The sequence below is a fragment of the Solea solea genome, chromosome 16 (genome assembly GCF_958295425.1).
Source record: "Solea solea chromosome 16, fSolSol10.1, whole genome shotgun sequence".
Classification (NCBI taxonomy): domain Eukaryota; kingdom Metazoa; phylum Chordata; class Actinopteri; order Pleuronectiformes; family Soleidae; genus Solea; species Solea solea.
In genome coordinates, this window is record NC_081149.1 from 2,368,701 (window position 1) to 2,373,700 (window position 5,000).

A 5,000-nucleotide genomic window follows, 5' to 3' on the forward strand; every position below is an offset into this window, starting at 1 on the left:
GAAGAGAGCAAGCCCCAGTTTTCACCTCCCAATGCTCAAAAATGCATTTAATATTTAATCCCCATATAGAGGACATATCAGATATTAAACTGATAAGAACAGATACTACACTTGATCTTAGCCAAAAGGCCGAGAAGCGATGGCCCACAAGTGTCTGGGGCCAACTCAAGATCTTGGCACACAAGTTACTTGTTGTGGTGCCATGTTTTTTAAGTGCGCATAACAAAGGCTGCTGCTGATCACCTCCGCCCCAAGGTGATCTAAGTGCACCTCTGAGCCTTGACGGACAGCTGCTTGACATTTGACACACTCAAAGGGCGCGGCCATACAGCAAAGCCCACCAAAAACAACTTAAACTCTTGAACGTTCGAAAGGCTGACTTTTGAGCTCCTCCACGAGCAGGGGGCCTTGCCTAGTCTATAAAAGGAGTCTGTGTCCCCAGCCCGTCGGCTTACGGCCATACCACCCTGAGCACGCCCGATCTCGTCTGATCTCGGAAGCTAAGCAGGGTCGGGCCTGGTTAGTACTTGGATGGGAGACCGCCTGGGAATACCAGGTGCTTTAAGCTTTTACACTGCTGCTTCCTTACAAGAAACATGGGCTTGCAATTACGTTGACGCACGGGCACACGTTAACGTCCTTCTAGTTTCAGCCTTGGATGTCGCTCTGCAAGCATGTGAGAAGCTTGGAGATGGGGAGCAGCTTACCCATCTCGGTGTAGCTTCCTAATACTGGAATAGAGTGTAGCAGGTAGTGGAGATAAAGGCTCAAGTGCAGTGTGTTCGAAAGGCTGACTTTTGAGCTCCTCCACGAGCAGGGGGCCTTGCCTAGTCTATAAAAGGAGTCTGTGTCCCCGGCCCCTGGGCTTACGGCCATACCACCCTGAGCACGCCCAATCTCGTCTGAGCTCGGAAGCTAAGCAGGGTCGGGCCTGGTTAGTACTTGGATGGGAGACCGCCTGGGAATACCAGGTGCTGTAAGCTTTTACACTGCTGCTTCCTTACAAGAAACATGGGCTTGCAATTACGTTGACGCACGGGCACGGGCACAGGCACACGTTAACGTCCTTCTAGTTCCAGCCTTGCTTTGGTTTTCACAGAAAAAAGAGAATGGTGCACCGTTCCTGGTGGCACTGCAATGCCAGGTCAATGCAAGGAGTGAAGAGAGCAAGCCCCAGTTTTCACCTCCCAATGCTCAAAAATGCATTTAATATTTAATCCCCATATAGAGGACATATCAGATATTAAACTGATAAGAACAGATACTACACTTGATCTTAGCCAAAAGGCCGAGAAGCGATGGCCCACAAGTGTCTGGGGCCAACTCAAGATCTTGGCACACAAGTTACTTGTTGTGGTGCCATGTTTTTTAAGTGCGCATAACAAAGGCTGCTGCTGATCACCTCCGCCCCAAGGTGATCTAAGTGCACCTCTGAGCCTTGACGGACAGCTGCTTGACATTTGACACACTCAAAGGGCGCGGCCATACAGCAAAGCCCACCAAAAACAACTTAAACTCTTGAACGTTCGAAAGGCTGACTTTTGAGCTCCTCCACGAGCAGGGGGCCTTGCCTAGTCTATAAAAGGAGTCTGTGTCCCCAGCCCGTCGGCTTACGGCCATACCACCCTGAGCACGCCCGATCTCGTCTGATCTCGGAAGCTAAGCAGGGTCGGGCCTGGTTAGTACTTGGATGGGAGACCGCCTGGGAATACCAGGTGCTTTAAGCTTTTACACTGCTGCTTCCTTACAAGAAACATGGGCTTGCAATTACGTTGACGCACGGGCACACGTTAACGTCCTTCTAGTTTCAGCCTTGGATGTCGCTCTGCAAGCATGTGAGAAGCTTGGAGATGGGGAGCAGCTTACCCATCTCGGTGTAGCTTCCTAATACTGGAATAGAGTGTAGCAGGTAGTGGAGATAAAGGCTCAAGTGCAGTGTGTTCGAAAGGCTGACTTTTGAGCTCCTCCACGAGCAGGGGGCCTTGCCTAGTCTATAAAAGGAGTCTGTGTCCCCGGCCCCTGGGCTTACGGCCATACCACCCTGAGCACGCCCAATCTCGTCTGAGCTCGGAAGCTAAGCAGGGTCGGGCCTGGTTAGTACTTGGATGGGAGACCGCCTGGGAATACCAGGTGCTGTAAGCTTTTACACTGCTGCTTCCTTACAAGAAACATGGGCTTGCAATTACGTTGACGCACGGGCACGGGCACAGGCACACGTTAACGTCCTTCTAGTTCCAGCCTTGCTTTGGTTTTCACAGAAAAAAGAGAATGGTGCACCGTTCCTGGTGGCACTGCAATGCCAGGTCAATGCAAGGAGTGAAGAGAGCAAGCCCCAGTTTTCACCTCCCAATGCTCAAAAATGCATTTAATATTTAATCCCCATATAGAGGACATATCAGATATTAAACTGATAAGAACAGATACTACACTTGATCTTAGCCAAAAGGCCGAGAAGCGATGGCCCACAAGTGTCTGGGGCCAACTCAAGATCTTGGCACACAAGTTACTTGTTGTGGTGCCATGTTTTTTAAGTGCGCATAACAAAGGCTGCTGCTGATCACCTCCGCCCCAAGGTGATCTAAGTGCACCTCTGAGCCTTGACGGACAGCTGCTTGACATTTGACACACTCAAAGGGCGCGGCCATACAGCAAAGCCCACCAAAAACAACTTAAACTCTTGAACGTTCGAAAGGCTGACTTTTGAGCTCCTCCACGAGCAGGGGGCCTTGCCTAGTCTATAAAAGGAGTCTGTGTCCCCAGCCCGTCGGCTTACGGCCATACCACCCTGAGCACGCCCGATCTCGTCTGATCTCGGAAGCTAAGCAGGGTCGGGCCTGGTTAGTACTTTGATGGGAGACCGCCTGGGAATACCAGGTGCTGTAAGTTTTTACACTGCTGCTTCCTTAAGGAAACATGGGCTTGCAATTACGTTGACGCACGGGCACGGGCACAGGTCCTTCTAGTTCCAGCCTTGCTTTGGTTTTCACAGAAAAAAGAGAATGGTGCACCGTTCCTGGTGGCACTGCAATGCCAGGTCAATGCAAGGAGTGAAGAGAGCAAGCCCCAGTTTTCACCTCCCAATGCTCAAAAATGCATTTAATATTTAATCCCCATATAGAGGACATATCAGATATTAAACTGATAAGAACAGATACTACACTTGATCTTAGCCAAAAGGCCGAGAAGCGATGGCCCACAAGTGTCTGGGGCCAACTCAAGATCTTGGCACACAAGTTACTTGTTGTGGTGCCATGTTTTTTAAGTGCGCATAACAAAGGCTGCTGCTGATCACCTCCGCCCCAAGGTGATCTAAGTGCACCTCTGAGCCTTGACGGACAGCTGCTTGACATTTGACACACTCAAAGGGCGCGGCCATACAGTAAAGCCCACCAAAAACAACTTAAACTCTTGAACGTTCGAAATGCTGACTTTTGAGCTCCTCCACGAGCAGGGGGCCTTGCCTAGTCTATAAAAGGAGTCTGTGTCCCCAGCCCGTCGGCTTACGGCCATACCACCCTGAGCACGCCCGATCTCGTCTGATCTCGGAAGCTAAGCAGGGTCGGGCCTGGTTAGTACTTGGATGGGAGACCGCCTGGGAATACCAGGTGCTTTAAGCTTTTACACTGCTGCTTCCTTACAAGAAACATGGGCTTGCAATTACGTTGACGCACGGGCACACGTTAACGTCCTTCTAGTTTCAGCCTTGGATGTCGCTCTGCAAGCATGTGAGAAGCTTGGAGATGGGGAGCAGCTTACCCATCTCGGTGTAGCTTCCTAATACTGGAATAGAGTGTAGCAGGTAGTGGAGATAAAGGCTCAAGTGCAGTGTGTTCGAAAGGCTGACTTTTGAGCTCCTCCACGAGCAGGGGGCCTTGCCTAGTCTATAAAAGGAGTCTGTGTCCCCGGCCCCTGGGCTTACGGCCATACCACCCTGAGCACGCCCAATCTCGTCTGAGCTCGGAAGCTAAGCAGGGTTGGGCCTGGTTAGTACTTGGATGGGAGACCGCCTGGGAATACCAGGTGCTGTAAGCTTTTACACTGCTGCTTCCTTACAAGAAACATGGGCTTGCAATTACGTTGACGCACGGGCACGGGCACAGGCACACGTTAACGTCCTTCTAGTTCCAGCCTTGCTTTGGTTTTCACAGAAAAAAGAGAATGGTGCACCGTTCCTGGTGGCACTGCAATGCCAGGTCAATGCAAGGAGTGAAGAGAGCAAGCCCCAGTTTTCACCTCCCAATGCTCAAAAATGCATTTAATATTTAATCCCCATATAGAGGACATATCAGATATTAAACTGATAAGAACAGATACTACACTTGATCTTAGCCAAAAGGCCGAGAAGCGATGGCCCACAAGTGTCTGGGGCCAACTCAAGATCTTGGCACACAAGTTACTTGTTGTGGTGCCATGTTTTTTAAGTGCGCATAACAAAGGCTGCTGCTGATCACCTCCGCCCCAAGGTGATCTAAGTGCACCTCTGAGCCTTGACGGACAGCTGCTTGACATTTGACACACTCAAAGGGCGCGGCCATACAGCAAAGCCCACCAAAAACAACTTAAACTCTTGAACGTTCGAAAGGCTGACTTTTGAGCTCCTCCACGAGCAGGGGGCCTTGCCTAGTCTATAAAAGGAGTCTGTGTCCCCAGCCCGTCGGCTTACGGCCATACCACCCTGAGCACGCCCGATCTCGTCTGATCTCGGAAGCTAAGCAGGGTCGGGCCTGGTTAGTACTTGGATGGGAGACCGCCTGGGAATACCAGGTGCTTTAAGCTTTTACACTGCTGCTTCCTTACAAGAAACATGGGCTTGCAATTACGTTGACGCACGGGCACACGTTAACGTCCTTCTAGTTTCAGCCTTGGATGTCGCTCTGCAAGCATGTGAGAAGCTTGGAGATGGGGAGCAGCTTACCCATCTCGGTGTAGCTTCCTAATACTGGAATAGAGTGTAGCAGGTAGTGGAGATAAAGGCTCAAGTGCAGTGTGTTCGAAAGGCT

At 50.7% G+C, this 5,000-nt stretch overlaps 13 non-coding genes across 13 annotated transcripts in view; 8 read left to right on the forward strand and 5 right to left on the reverse strand.

The window, feature by feature from the left end:
• Positions 1–141, reverse strand: part of LOC131441750 (U2 spliceosomal RNA) — a 193-nt gene extending 52 nt beyond the window's left edge. The window contains exon 1 of the small nuclear RNA XR_009232349.1: positions 1–141. This exon is cut by the window's left edge and continues 52 nt beyond it. This is a non-coding gene — a small nuclear RNA (U2 spliceosomal RNA).
• A 308-nt stretch (positions 142–449) lies between these two features.
• Positions 450–568, forward strand: LOC131440762 (5S ribosomal RNA). The gene has a single exon (XR_009231448.1). It is a non-coding gene; the product is annotated as a 5S ribosomal RNA (ribosomal RNA).
• Positions 569–864: 296 nt separating this feature from the next.
• Positions 865–983, forward strand: LOC131440993 (5S ribosomal RNA). Its single transcript, XR_009231672.1, has one exon. It is a non-coding gene; the product is annotated as a 5S ribosomal RNA (ribosomal RNA).
• Positions 984–1,107: 124 nt separating this feature from the next.
• LOC131441752 (U2 spliceosomal RNA) lies at positions 1,108–1,300 on the reverse strand. Its single transcript, XR_009232351.1, has one exon. It is a non-coding gene; the product is annotated as a U2 spliceosomal RNA (small nuclear RNA).
• A 308-nt stretch (positions 1,301–1,608) lies between these two features.
• LOC131440763 (5S ribosomal RNA) lies at positions 1,609–1,727 on the forward strand. Its single transcript, XR_009231449.1, has one exon. It is a non-coding gene; the product is annotated as a 5S ribosomal RNA (ribosomal RNA).
• A 296-nt stretch (positions 1,728–2,023) lies between these two features.
• On the forward strand, positions 2,024–2,142 carry LOC131440994 (5S ribosomal RNA). The gene has a single exon (XR_009231673.1). It is a non-coding gene; the product is annotated as a 5S ribosomal RNA (ribosomal RNA).
• Positions 2,143–2,266: 124 nt separating this feature from the next.
• LOC131441753 (U2 spliceosomal RNA) lies at positions 2,267–2,459 on the reverse strand. The gene has a single exon (XR_009232352.1). It is a non-coding gene; the product is annotated as a U2 spliceosomal RNA (small nuclear RNA).
• A 308-nt stretch (positions 2,460–2,767) lies between these two features.
• LOC131477392 (5S ribosomal RNA) lies at positions 2,768–2,886 on the forward strand. Its single transcript, XR_009243732.1, has one exon. It is a non-coding gene; the product is annotated as a 5S ribosomal RNA (ribosomal RNA).
• A 111-nt stretch (positions 2,887–2,997) lies between these two features.
• LOC131441754 (U2 spliceosomal RNA) lies at positions 2,998–3,190 on the reverse strand. Its single transcript, XR_009232353.1, has one exon. It is a non-coding gene; the product is annotated as a U2 spliceosomal RNA (small nuclear RNA).
• Positions 3,191–3,498: 308 nt separating this feature from the next.
• LOC131440764 (5S ribosomal RNA) lies at positions 3,499–3,617 on the forward strand. The gene has a single exon (XR_009231451.1). It is a non-coding gene; the product is annotated as a 5S ribosomal RNA (ribosomal RNA).
• Positions 3,618–3,913: 296 nt separating this feature from the next.
• On the forward strand, positions 3,914–4,032 carry LOC131440838 (5S ribosomal RNA). Its single transcript, XR_009231522.1, has one exon. It is a non-coding gene; the product is annotated as a 5S ribosomal RNA (ribosomal RNA).
• Positions 4,033–4,156: 124 nt separating this feature from the next.
• Positions 4,157–4,349, reverse strand: LOC131441755 (U2 spliceosomal RNA). The gene has a single exon (XR_009232354.1). It is a non-coding gene; the product is annotated as a U2 spliceosomal RNA (small nuclear RNA).
• Positions 4,350–4,657: 308 nt separating this feature from the next.
• Positions 4,658–4,776, forward strand: LOC131440765 (5S ribosomal RNA). The gene has a single exon (XR_009231452.1). It is a non-coding gene; the product is annotated as a 5S ribosomal RNA (ribosomal RNA).
• The last annotated feature ends 224 nt before the right edge of the window (positions 4,777–5,000 follow it).